General features: G+C 34.3%; 1 long non-coding RNA gene across 1 annotated transcript in view; it reads left to right on the forward strand.

The window, feature by feature from the left end:
• Positions 1-15,206, forward strand: part of LOC121494299 — a 923,457-nt gene that overhangs the window by 315,312 nt on the left and 592,939 nt on the right. The window lies entirely within an intron of this gene.

The following is a 15,206-nucleotide window of genomic DNA, read 5'->3' on the forward strand; positions in this document are numbered from 1 at the left end:
GCTAATCTGGAGAAGGAAACAGGGATTCATATCCAAGAAATGGAGAGGACCTCCCAAAAATCAACAAAAACTGACCAACACCCTGACATATAATAGTGAAGCTTGCAAATTTTAAAGATAAAGAGAAAATTCTAAAAGCAGCTCAAGACAAGAGATTCCTAACTTATATGGGAAGAAATATCGAATGACAGCAGACCTCTCTGCAGAGACCTGACAAGCTAGAAAGGGCTGGCATGATATATTTAGCATGCTCAATAAGAAAAACAAGCAGCCAAGAATACTTTATCCAGCAAGCATGTCATTTAGAATAGAAAGGGAGATATTTGAGAGAACATGGGAGCAGAGGGAGAAGAGGGCCACTGATTTGTTCCTCTGCTTCTTTCAGCCTACTTTTCATTGTTATGAAGGCTGTTTCCAATTATTGCATTATTCATCTCTGATTGATATTTAATTTTTTTTTAATTTTTTATTTATTTATGATAGTCACAGAGAGAGAGAGAGAGGCAGAGACACAGGCGGAGGGAGAAGCAGGCCCCATGCACCGGGAGCCTGATGTGGGATTCGATCCCGGGTCTCCAGGATCGCGCCCTGGGCCAAAGGCAGGCACCAAACCGCTGCCCACCCAGGGATCCCTCTGATTGATATTTAAAAAAAAATTTTATATCTGCGGTAAGGATCTCCATGATGTCCTCTATTTTTTTTTCAAACTCATAAGGTATCCTTACAAATGTTGCTTTAAGTTCTCCATCAGGCATGTTACTTATATCTGTTTCACTTAGATCTCTAGCCGTGACCATATCTTGTTCTTTCATTTGGGATGAATTCTTCATCTTGGCATTTGGTCTAAGTCTCCCCCTTCTTCTGTGTGTTTATAAATCCAATTTTGTCTCCTGCTTCTGAAATTAATGGCCTTATGCATAAGAGGTCATGTAGTGCCCTGGGCCTGCTACTTCAGGGAGTATCTCTGGTGTGTGCTGCATGCACTCTTCTTTTCTATTTTGGCTACTCTATCTTTCAATCCAGTCATCTGCAGAGGCTCTCCTTGCCTGCTGTAGGTAGTGTTGAGTCCCTGGCCTCAATGTGGCAAGTTCTAACTAGATTACTCTGGTCTGCTTGTGGAATGAGATTTGACACCACTTCCACCAGACCTGAGGCCCTGTGAAACTCTCTGGTCAGGAGATATGGTGTGGGTTGGGGCTTGTGCTGGTTTTCTGGGCGAGGGACCTGCCATGCTGGGACTGAGGCAAGTGCAGTCCTGCCAAAGTGCAGGGGAGTGGGTCTTGGTGTAAGCAAGTTAGTCAGCCAGTGTCCATGCTGTGCTGCCTCCTGCCAGTGGCTCTGTCTTTATGTCAAAAAATAGGGAAGGGAAATAGCACTGGCCAGCAACCTTTCTCCTGGGGAGACCTCTCTGTGAACATTGCCTCCCAGAGATGCTCTCTGACATAAGTGAATAAACTCTTCACTGTGGCCACAGGTGCCCTTCAGATGGCTGTTTCCACACCAGCTGCCCCCTGGTTGTTTGCCTACCTTCTCTCCAGGAACCCTCTGGGCTCTATCCCAGCCAAGCCCCCTGACCTTTAAAACTCCAGGCTCTTAGCGCTGCTGGTTGCAAGAACTCACAAAACTCAATCTTTCTCATTTCCCAAGCTAATGGCTTTGGGGGGTTGTTTTCCTTGTGCATTCCCCTGTGTGCTCCTCTCTCTCACCCTTCTCTGTGGGTGTGGCTCTCTTCCCTCCATAGGCCCTGTGATCCACTTCTCCCCTAAACCATGTTTCCACACTTCCTACCTTCTCTGGCATGGCCTCTTCTTTCCCTTTAGTTGTAGAGTTTCTTCTGTAAGTCTTCAGGCTGATTTCTGAGATATTTAGGATGATTTGATAGTTACCTACTTGTATTCATGGGATGAGAGGAATCTAGGGTCTTCCTACTTCACTGCCATCTTTGATCTCTGTTTTAGTACTTTTGGACGCAGACTTAGCATATTGTTTGAAAGATGCATATGTACTTTTCTCTATGTTACTGGGGAATATTTGTAAACTAGGGAATCATTATTGTCCTGACAAGTTCAGGATGGTCATATCCCATCCATCTCTTTCTACCCACCGCCCCCAAATTTAATGCTTATGTATTTATCTTAACTGTTTTGAACATCACAATGAAAGTTTTCATCCATTTGCTCAGCATTTCTTTTTGTTACTGGAAGAAGAAATTTTGGTTTCCCCTAGGATATATAGTAGTCCCTCTTTATCTGTGGTTTTGCTTTCCACATTTTCCATTACTCACAGTTTCAGTTACTGGCAGTCAACTCTCATCCAGAAGTAGATTATCCTTCTTCTGAGGTATTGTCAGAAGATGAATAGTCACTAAACACTGTGTCACAGTGCCTGCATCATTCATCTCACTTTATCTCATCATGTAGGCATTTATCATCTCACATTACAAGAAGGTCAAGTACAGTATAATAAGAGAAAGAGAGAAACCACAGTCACATAACTTTTATTATGAACTTTTGTTATAATTGTTCTATTTTATTATTAGTTATTGTTAATCTCTCACTGTGACTAACAAGTGTACATAGGAAAAAAGATAGTATATATAGGATTTGGTACTATGCACCGTTTCAAGGCATCCAGTAAGGGTCTTGAAATATATCCCCCATGGATAAGGGGATTACTGTATGATACAATAAAATTGATAATTCATATCATGGTCCACCTTCTTCTTAGTGATGGTAGACCTTCCTCCCTCCCACCCACCCCCACCCTTGTCCTGGGTTAGTTTTCAGGAATCAGACTCTATATTCCTATCAATGGCTAGAGTGAACTGAATTAATAGAAGGAATTACCCCTTTTTATTTATTCTACCAAGTTAAGTCTCCAGGGGAATGCTTCATTGTTGCAGACAATACATCCCTGGTTTGCTGGCTGGCCTTAATGGGATGCTAAAATCGATTGGAGCAATTTCTCTGTTATCTGAGAAGCACTGTAGGTTTTGTGGTGTGTTGCAATTACATACCCTTCTCATGTCTTTAAAAAAAATTTACATCATTAAACCAAGTGTCTTCCTTGCTTATGAGACCACAACTTCCTTTTTCTAAGGAAACAGTTCTTGTAAATGTGTAATATACCTGGAATTCAGGCAGACCGACCACAGTGGTTGTATCAAAGCCATGACAGATCATATTACACACGATAGAAGTAAATTGAAAGCGTGAGAAGCTAAGACCTTGTGTGTTTGCAATGAACAGTGCTGCTATATTGAAGAAACAGCGCCCCCTTGTGAAGGCAGCTTTATTCTTGTGAATTCATTGTGAATAGTTCCAATGCTTATGCACAGATTGGGAGATAAACTAAACAAAGCAACTTTATTTTTGTCTACTATTGTCTATTTTAATCACCGCCATGATAGTTATTTCCCTGCACCTTCAGAAACTCAGACAGGTCTTTGACTTTTCTGGTTACTTGATGATGTAAAAAATGTTCACAATCACTTCAGAACTTTAAAACACAGTATCAGTTCATGTTCTGTGGCTTGGATTAACATGAAGACCTTTCTTCTTTGCCAGTTTGAGCCATTTTTTGGCCAGTGGTTCAGGAAAGATAGGATGATCAACTACTTTCTTTTTTTCTGTTCAAAGCTTGTAGGATTTATTCCTCCTACTCCAGCTTGCCAAACAGTTTAAAAATGCTTAGTTTTGGGGCATGATGAGAGATAAGAGGTAGGGGGATTAGTAAAGTTCTTAGTTAAATGATGTTGTCCTGAACTGGCAGATATTTAAAGCTGACTTTTTCTTGTCAGTACAACTGTGGTTTCTTCAAAGACCCCACCAATCTCTACAGATATTGTAAAGCAGTATCTGTAAGGCAAGTAGTTAACCTTTTTGACATTCATTTTTAAACCTCACTCAGCACTTAGGCATCAGGTGTTACCTCTAGTTTTTCTTCCTTGAGATCTGTTTATGCCATCTTGGTCTCCTTTCTGTTAGGATCTTTATCTCACCCTATATATTTCTTGAGAGAACATTAAAATATCCCCCAGACAGTAACACAGGTATTCAAACCGCTGGCAGGTCTTAATCCCATAACAATTACCTTAGAGTCACTCTCTGTTGAGGTATTAGTAGCTTATACCTCAAAATCTTGAAAATTCATTAGGGAAAGTTCATAACATAGATTTCCCCAAGGAAATTCTCTTCAAATATCATTCAATTTTGTATTTCCACAATGTGGGTAAGTGATTTAAAAGTTACCTAAATTTTAAATTACCTAAAATTTGCCTGAAGTTTACATCTATTTGAAATGTGTGCAAACACCTATTCTAATTCCTTCTAAGATGCACAAAGTAAATCTGAAAGAAGTATGAATTCTCCCATGATCAACATGGACTCTTGAGAAAATCTAGTAAGCCAGTTCAAATCTAACTGTCAAATGGTTTGTGTTATGATTATGTTCAAATATACATATTTTGGTATTTATCGTTCTCAGGTAAAATTGCTTAATAATCATAAAATGTCAGAATTTCTATAAGGAGTTGGAGAAAAGTGGAAATGAGTGGATTGGAGATGAAACACTTGGAAGTAGTGAATTGGGACATCTGGTTACAGTGCTGAATATAATACAGCATCTTACCATTTTTTTTAAAGTATGACATTATGATAGTTAATTGTGTAATTACTACAAAGGGATTGTGAATTTGTAGTCATACAAGTTTTATTTTCCAAAGGATAATATTTTCTCAAGGCATCAGGCAGCCACATGGAGTAATAAAATGTAATAAATGACCAACATAACTCCTTTTCTGGGGAGAACTTGCTTTCTTTCTGGGGAAAACCTGCCTTCAGAAGCAGCTAGACTATACACAATTCTATTTATAAAATCTTGTGCATAATTACTCTAAAATTAATTTTAAAAGCACTATGGAAATACAGATATTAATACTTTAGTTTCTAAAGATCACTTTTTTTTAGTAATTTCTATAACCAATATGGGGCTTGGATCAAGAGTCACATGCTCCACTAACTGAGCCAGCAGGGTGCCCCTAAAAGCTATTTATTTATTTAGTTAGTTAGTTAGTAGTTTTCACAGCCACAGTGGGGCTTGAACAATGCTTTAGATAATCATAACAAATGCTTATTAAAATTTAATTACATATTATTAAAATATTTGTTGTCTTCTGTCAAGCACATTTCATGACAGTGATAATGCAAATGTTATTTTCATAAAATATTTGAAAATACATTTGGAATTGATTGAATATACATCAAGTGTTAACAGTATAAAAACATAGGAAGTACACATGCCTCAAAAATAAATAATATACTTTTCAGTTAAAACCAAAATAATTAAGGTATACAAATTAACGTTCTCAATTTGTAAAAAGATAATGTATATTTGAAACAATTCCCAGCCATTATTTTTAAATATTATTTTGAAACATAAAACTAAAGCAATATTTTTTTCTGAAGAATGAGCATGGGTCTTGTTTCCACCACCATGGGTGTACAGAATGTCCTCCCTTTCTTAACTGGACTTTATTTTTTTCTCATTTCTGTTTTTGTTTTGTTTTGTTTTTAGTATGTAAGCACTTAAGCATCTTTACTTAGGCCCTAACCAACAATGCAATATAGTATATAAGTGGCGGTGGCTAATAAAAAAAAGCAAACTTAGAACTCTATAAGATGAAGAATACAGATTTTATAGAATTCTGCAGCAACTCTCATACTTTATAATAAAAAATATGTACAGCTTGAGGTGTAACAATAAAATATGTGAGGGAACATTGGACAGAATTCAGAAAAGAACAATGAGTATGAAGGTTCGTGAAATATTTGAAGGTAAAAACACAGATGTTTGATTTATTTAGAGAAAACAAGTTAGGGCTTTCATTTCTTCAAGTGCATGGTAGAAATTATAAGAACTGGTTTTGTTTTTGCTAAGGAAAAACAAAATGCTTTACAATGGATAATACCCCATTACATGGGCACGTGCATCTGTGTCATGGCTGGAGAGGCCCAGACTCATTTCCCTTTGAAAACTAAATGTGTCCTTTCCCAACAAGTTTGTAGGAAGACTGGAAGGTAGCTATGATATGGCTTTGGTTCTACATAGAAATCATGAGATGGGATTTGGGGGAATATTCTTTTTAACAGGACCAGTGGATAATTATTGACTTCTACAATGATATTTAAAATTCTTAAAGTGATGAAAAACATGTGAAACATTGTGGTTTATGATCTCTGAAGGAAACCTTGCCACTATGTCTATTATCTGCAATACGTTTAAAATGAAGTCATAACAGTGATATATTTATATACATTTAGTGACTTATGAAAAATCTGACTAGGGTTTATTTGTTGTTGATTAATCTTTATAAAATATTTAATCTACAAAAAGTTTGTAGGACTTCCTTGTATAAATATATATGTAAAACATATCGTTTTCATTTTATTTAACTTTTAAAATTTGGACAAAGAGTATATACTTTCAATACAATCTTATTTTCTGAGGCAAAACACAATTCCATACAAGGGCAGATTTATATAAGGCCAATATCAGGTTTCTTGAGGCATTAAATACTGAGGCATAAAACATGTTAAAGGAACAACTCATTATAACCATATAATTCAGTGGGCTTTCTGTTCTATAATAGTGAATTATTGAGAACTAGAAAACAATTAATGGAAAAAAATAATTTCTAAAATGGAATTTGGCTTTTGGTTCCAGTTTATTGCATTTTATTCATTCTAGTGGATAAAATAAGACTTAGCCAATATAAATCTTAACTGCAGCCCGATCTACATAAAATGTAATAAATTAGTTTTACGATTCTAACTGTAGTTTAAAATTAAATACCCAGTGGGTAAAACTTATGTAGGGTGGTTTTAGTGTATGTAATAGAACTGCCTTTGGGTTTATTTCTCTTCCAGTTATTTTCCGAGTCAGGTAGCAATATTTTTGTCATATTAGCAGAAATTAGTAGCATTTAGGTTTCAGAGATAGAGTGATTCTCTATTGCTTTTATTCAACAAACATTTATTCATTGTCATTTGCACATGCCAATAAATTAGAATGTTATGTATGAGAGCAACATATTAGGAACTAGTAAGGCATAAAATTGCCTTAAGCAATAGGGGTTTATTAGACACGCCAGTAAGTAAGAAGGTACAAATGTCCAGGTGTAGTTAATTCTGTGACACACATGTTAATTACAAGAAGAAAATTCGTTTTTGTAGTCCTGCCTTCCTCAGTCCGTGGGCTTCTTTTATCTTCAAGTTCATTTCCCTCAAGGTCATAAGATGACTTATCTGTGAGTGTCTGATTTTCTAGCACCTCAATTTTTTTTTAAAGATTTTATTTACATGGAGAGAAAGAGAGCATGAACAGGAGAAGGGGCAGAAGGAGAGGGAGAGGGACAGACTCCCAGCTGAGTGCAAAGCTAGACAGGGGGCTCGATTCCAGGACCCTGAGATCATAACCTGAGCCAGAATCAAGGGTTACATGCTTAGCTGACTGAGCCACCCAGGCATTCCCTTCATACTTTCTTTTTTTTTTCTTCCCCCTATACTTCCTTTAGGAGCCACCAAAAATAAGTCGTGAACAGGAATTTCACAAATGGACACCTCATACCTATATGAAAAGATGCTAGCAATAAGAAAAATACAGATCAAAACATAACGAGAAATATTTCTGTGCTCACCAGATTGACAAACCTGAAAAGCTGTCATCATTATTGATTTTTAGTAAAGATATGTAGCAATGTGAATTTTGTACACATTGCTAGTGGGAATGTAGATTGGAGCAATCAGTTTAGGAAACAGTGCAGTATTTTCTCATTGGGCTACATATGTTTGTACCCCATGAAACACAATTTCCATTCCTGTGAAAATAAATGATTTTAAGTGTGCAGGAGGAGGCATTTTCTTTTTCTTTCTTTCTTTCTTTCTTTCTTTCTTTCTTTCTTTCTTTCTTTCTTTCTTCTTTCTTTCTTTCTTTTTCTTTCTTTCTTTCTTTTTCTTGATTTCATTGATTTATTCATTTGAGAGAGAGAGAGAGAGAGAGTGACTGGGAAGGAGGAGAGGGAGAGGGACAAGCAGACTCTGTGCTGAGCACAGAGCCTGATACGGGGCTCCATCTCACGACCCTGAGATCATGACCTGAGCTTAAATCAAGAGTCAGTTTCTTAACTGACTGGGCCACGCAGGTGCCCCTGGAGGAAGCATTTTCATAATGTCCCAAATAACAATATTTGGACAAGAAATAAACCAATAAACCAAAACCCTAGAAAAAATCTACAGATTTCTTCACTTTTCAATTACAATTTTCCTTTCAAAATTCTTAAGTGCCTTAGGGAGAGATTCTTTGAGATTGTGTAAATATTCTGTTTTTTCTTGGGGTGCCTGGCTAGCTCAGTCAGTAGAGCACGTGATTCTTGATCTAAGGTGGTGAGTTCAAGCCCTGATGTAGGGCATAAAGTTTACTAAATAAATAAATAAAATAAAATTAGGAGGTGAATTAAAAAGGAAATTCTGTTCTTTCTCAAATGTCCACCCACCACTTATAGCCTCCACTGATAATATTAAAACACCATTATTTTCTCTGAATTTATTGTTTGGCATTCTACTAAGGAAGAACTTATCTATCTATCTATCTATCTATCTATCTATCATCTATCTATCTTTATCATTTATTTATATCTATTTAGACAATATATTTCTATTTTATTGAAATGATTGCAACCCATTAATCTAATGGATAAATAAATGTATTTAAAAATGAATTTTAATAACACCTACAAAAATAAGCATTTTTAATTTTTTTAAAAGATTGAATGATCGATTTATATTTATAGAGTGTACAGAGGGTGAGGAGGAGTAGAGAGAGAAAGAGAGAGAATCCAGAGCAGACTTCCTGTTGAGCATGGAGTCTGCCACAGGGCTGGATCCCATGACCCTGAGGTCATGACCTGAGTTGAAATCAAGAACTGAATACTCAACCAACTGAACCACCCAGGCACCCTACCATCTTTTCTAATACTTCTTAAAATGAAGAAGATACTTATTATGAAGTATTTACCTACAAACCATTCAAAATTGCATCACATTTTCTCAAACTACATTAAGCCTTATCAACTATACATGCTTTACTTCAGATTGATAGTGTGTAACAAAAAGTTCTGAGAACCAAGGACAAACAGGTGGAGAGAGGTGACTGTAGTGTGGTGCCTCACACAGGAGGGACAGATTCCACTGTTTGACATGTATCACAGACAATACCAGTCAATATGCTATTAGAGAGATGTATATGAGGCACACTTTGTATGGAGTCTTGAGAACAGTATAATAGGACTTCTAAATTTTGCCTAGCAGTAATCCAAAGATGAAATGTTTCCAAAGAACCTGGTGATATCGTACATCATAAAACCTGCTTAGTTCCTCAATCTCACCAGAGGAGCTACATTTTCAAAGATTTTACCATAACGGCAACTGCTGCTGGTCTGTTGTGCTTCCCCTTCTTTTTCTCCACCTCCTCCTCTTCCTCCTCCTCTTTTTCTTCTATAACTTCTACTATTAAAATAATAATTTTAGTAGATGCCTTAAATAAATCACTTAGTTCCTCAAACACTTGATTATGTGGTTTTTATATATTCTCTAATGCTTACAATAGTTCTTTGAGATACAAATTATTTCATTATTTTACAAATGGAGAAAAATAAAATGTAAAAAAGGTTACTAGCTTTATGGAAATCTGAATACAATGTTTATCTTTTATTAGTTTATTTCATTAATGCTAACTACATGGCAGTGTTCTCAAACATCTGTCTTCACTAAGGGGAAACTAGTATATTCTGCTTAGCTTTATAAGGCATTTTAACCACTGAGTTTGCCTTATTTCTTAGGCTTTATCTCTTACATCTTCCTATAAACTTTTCTAATTTCAGGGCCCTCAATCTTTCATAAGCATGATAAGCTTAGTTCTGCCTCCAAACTTTGCATCACCATATACATCTTATCTAGAATGCTCTTCATTTTCTCACTGCCTATCCAAATCATATCTTCCCTTTAGATCAAGTTTTTTACCACTTCCTCTATAGAGCCTTCTTTTTCTTTCCAGAAAGTTCCCTCTTCTGAAAACATGTTACTTAATATTGGTAGAAAATAGAAGAGAGGCAAAAAGCTTACAATTATATTGTGTTCTAGTGTGAGGTATGATTAAGATATCTGGCTCCAGAATCAAGTTCCTTGAAAAAAACCTTTTGTTCTATCCTCTGTTACTTCCTGGCAGTGTGAACTTGAGCAAAATATTAGCCTTTCTCTGCATTAGTTTCATATCAACAAAATAGACTAATCTATATAATAGTAGTGTTTACCTCCTAGAATTTTTCGTTTTAAAAGATTTACTGTATGTCAAGTAACTGGCATTGTATAAACTGCTTTGCATGTACAGAAATTAAATCTCACAGTGATTTTCATTTTAGACTCGTGGCTAGGATTGACTTCTACTTCTTAATGTATATGTAAAAATTGTGTTACTGTGGGCAACTTTGTTCTACTGTCACAGTTTTAACTACTTAAATATTTATCTAACATAATAATAATTATAGAGTGTAAGTCAGCAGCTGTTAGTGCACATATTTTTGTTACTGACAAATTCAATTAGAGGCATTTCTAGCTAAACCAATCAAAAAGCAGGTAACTCTGAAAGGTCAATTCTGAATTATTGTTACCCATAATCATTTCCCAAGCCATTAAGTCTATAAAATCCAATTGAAACTGAAAGCCATAAAAGTAAATTGTAGAAAAGCTGCCTAAGTAGGTAGTGAGAGTTCCATACATGTGAAGAGACACTTCTCTGCTGAAATTGCTTTGACTGTATTATCCACAACAGGACTGCTCTAGCGAACTTTATGTGGTCATTACCATTTACAAACCCCATCTCTCAAAGACATTTTAATTAATCAACCCCAAACAATCCAGTGAGGTAAAGTGCTAACTAAAGCAGTTTTTAAATACACTCATAAAATGGAGTAACAAGTCTCTTAAATTATAAGTGAAAAGGGGAGGGGGGCACAGTTAAATGTAAAAATAACCATGCCATTAATTCCATTAGACATCTTTTGTTACAATAGAGATTTATGCAAAAATTGTCAGAAAATGAATCTTTATTATATCATTCTAATGAAGATTAAAAATGTATTCATTTATTCCAGGGGCCCTGGCTGACTTAGTCAGTAGAGCATGCAACTCTTGATTTCTGGGTCATGAGTTCAAGCTCCACATTGGATGTAGAGATTACTTAAAATCTTTATTTTATATATATATATATATATATATATATATATATATTTATATATTTACCATATACTGTCTAAATATACAAAATATAAATATATAACATATATAATATATATGTTATATATGTTATATGATATATATGTTAGATATATATGTTATATATATAAATATATAGTCCAAATCAAAGTTGTTCTCTTCTTTTGTTCCATTCTTTACTAATTTATTCCACACCTAACTTCTCATCTGTAAAGTCAGATTCTTTTTGTCATTTAAGACTTGTTGAGGCTATTCCCCCTTTTTAAGTGAATTATACTAAAACATTGTGAATGGCATAGAACAAATTTTAATATGATTTAATGTATTTTTTCTAAAGTAAATAATATTTTCTTATTATGCTCCCAAGTCCTTAGGAAAACAAGGTCTAAATACATCAGTAATTCTCCCAGCCAAAACTCATAGAATGATTTATGGCCATTGGATTTGATATATGCAATTAGCATTTTGCATGATGAAATGTAAAAAAGTAAATGTAGAATTTCTTCTTGGAAGTCAGTGGAAATGTGGAAAGAACATGAACTTTGCAAACTAAGCATGTGAATTGGAATTGCAGCTTTGGAGAATTTCAGTTTTGGTAAGTCTTAGTCTCTTCATCTCTGAAATGGTTTCATAATGGTGAAAGTATTGATCCACTAAGAAAATATAGCAACTATAAAATATGTACCTAATAACAGAACTACAAAATACATAAAGTAAAACTGACAAAATTGAAAGAATAAACCTTTTAGTATTCATAAGATGTCAATACCATAATTTTAATAACTAATAATACAACTAGGAAGGAATTCAACAAGGATATAAAAGACTCAAATAACAATCTAACTAGACTAACAATTTTCTATAGAAAAGGACATTCAATAATTGCAGGAGGGAGACTGGTAATATTTCCTAAACATAGGAATGGAATCACTTAAACAGCAAAGGTCAGTCTCCAGGTATTGGTCTGTGTCCCATGGGTGAGAAGGACTTTTCAAAATGAAACGGAAACAAATTAAATTTTAAATAACAGTTAGTAGTTTTTAATTACCAAAAGTGCATTTGATCACTGTATAAAATTTAAAAGAAACAAAATAGCTTAAAGAAAATATATATCACACATGAGCTGAAGTTTAGAATCTATTGATGAGTTCTTAATGCATACATTTCTAAATAATTTAATCATATTTTTCTTTAAAAAATCAAGATTCTATCATGCATACTCTGAAAATCAATTCACACTTAAAACATAAGGTTGACAATTTCTCTGCCATTAAATATATTTCTGGAGCAAGTTTTTCATGACTTTATAGTATGCCTTCACTAATCCATTTATTCTTTGAATATTGTTTGATATGTAAGTTGTTTTCACACTTACACATTAAACTGTCTCATTTTTTTGTTTGTTTTTTTTAACTAAAAAGATTCCATATATTTTCCAAGGCATTTTGAGGATGTTTAAAATTCAAATTCTTAATTCAAATGATACAGCAAAACTTTAAAAAATGCCAAAAAGTTATGTATAAGGCAAATTGATAGATATTGTGAGCATACCAAAGATGAAGATCTGCCTGTCTTTAAGGAAGAAAAGACAATAGATAAAATGTCCATTTAACAAAGAGATTTATTCATCATTTCAAGAAAGGAGCACGTGATGGTGAAAAGCAATTCTCAGAAATAGAGTAGTATTTGTATGGCAATGAAATGAATTCCGGAAGTGCAATGAAAAGAGCACAGAATTGGCAAATAAGAGACCTGATTCATTACCTGGGCTCAAGTGGCACATGCCTGATCTGTGACCTTGAATGAGTCCTTCTATGTCTTTTTCTTAAGAACCGATTTCCTCACTTATAAGAACATGAAATTGGAATTCAGAGCCACTGCTGTCATATTTGGCTTGAAAAGTGCATAACTTTCATAATGGAATCTTCTCTTTTTTTAAATATAGAAGATTATAACATTGGAGATATATGGGGAAAATAATCATTGAATCTGTATGAGCTAAATTTTCTTCCTTTCTTTTCAAGTGTTGCAGGATTATAAGCTTTCATGTAGTTTTACATATTTCATTTCATGTTTTTGATAGATTTGTTTTTAAATCATAGTTTTGGGGAATGGATCTATGAATATATGTGATTATGTGGATGAATTTCCTTAATTGATTGAAGCTATCTTCTTATCAACTGTAAAATATGAATGAATACAGTTAATGTCCCTAGTAGAATAACTGAGGAAGATAAAATGAGATTTTTAAAAAATCTCTAGCATCTTGTTGGCACGTGGTCATCCATAGTAAATTATACATGAGTGAGTCTGCTATTCTCTCAGTCCTCACTTAACTTTTCTCTACATAGAACGTTGATTTTTTAAATGAAGTATGTATTTTACTTTACCACAAATATACCATAAATCACATGAGCATCTTTACTTTTTGAATTACCCACTGTGTATTTAAGTTTGTATAGTCAAGAAGCTACATTACTAAACAAGTTAAAATGCAATTCATTAAAATTCCCAGCAATAATGCTGTGCAAAATTTAGTCTTCCTGAAAATTTTACTATCTATTTTATTACTGTTGAAACAATGGAAACCATAGACAAGTGTTTAACAAACAAATCAGAGATGTGTTTAAAAGGATAAAGGAATCTTTACCAGGACCAAAATCTGAATTTCACACTATCTCTAATACTTTGCTCTAATTTCACACTATCTCTAATACTTTGCTCTTATAAGAGCAAAGTAGCGGTTATGTGATGTTTCATTTGACTGTTTAATTGCAATGAGAAATATAGTTGAATATTTGAAATGTTAGGATGAGATACCAATGATCCACCCTTACTAGTATCTTGTAGATAGCTAATTTATATTAAAAAAAGGAAGGATGCCTTGATAAGTTAGCATAACCCTAATGTGTCATCTCCTATTGATAAGACTATAAAAGAATGGAGAAATAAAATTTAATATACAAGCCTATGCAATTATACAGTCTTACTGTCTTCTATCTGGTAGAGTTAGAAGATAGATAAAACCACACTTCTAGTTATGAAACAAGTCACAGGGATGCAAAGTATAGCATGAGGAATGTGGCCAATAGGATTGTAATAACTTTGTATTGATAGATAATAAGTAGATCTATGGTGATCATTTTGTAATGTACATAACCTTTGAATCGCTGTGTTGTACACCTGAAACTAAAATAATGTCATATGTGAACTATACCTCAATGAAAATAAATAAATAAAATGGCATACTTGTCTTTATCCCTCTGATTGATAAAAACAAAAGCAAACAAAGCAAAAGTAAATGCATGCTGTACAGCACGTATTTGGGAACATTGGTCTGCAGTTTTCTTCTCTATTTACATCTGAAACTTCTATAACACCTATTGTGCATACAATTTATTAAGCATCTATTAAATGTCCCTAATACAGCTAATGGACCATATTTTTATATATTTAATTTAAAAATGAGTACCTCCTGTATTTTAAATATTGATACTAAGATATAAAAACCCAGAACTTACTCTTTGAGAGCTCAAAATCTAGTGGTCAAGTGACAAAAAAATGATTTAAAAATGCAACTACTTGAATATTATAAAAGGCAAACAGGGTGCTAAAGAAATTCATTTTTCCTCAAAAAAGAGTTCCTGCTACAGTATCAAAGTATTGTAGAACTTGAGTATGCAACAGAGAGTGTTATAAAGTGAGATTAGATAGGTGAGCAAAAGTTTTATCTTTGGCTCTGTACCTCCAATAATGCATAGTAAAGAGTCTCATTGGAAGGCATACATTCAATAATTGTGTGTTCATTGATCGATGTCAATGAATTGGTTCGCATTCATGTATTTGTGTCTGAATTGCTATGTAACTTTGACTCCAATC

This window comes from Vulpes lagopus, chromosome 7, assembly GCF_018345385.1.
Source record: "Vulpes lagopus strain Blue_001 chromosome 7, ASM1834538v1, whole genome shotgun sequence".
Lineage (NCBI taxonomy): Eukaryota > Metazoa > Chordata > Mammalia > Carnivora > Canidae > Vulpes > Vulpes lagopus.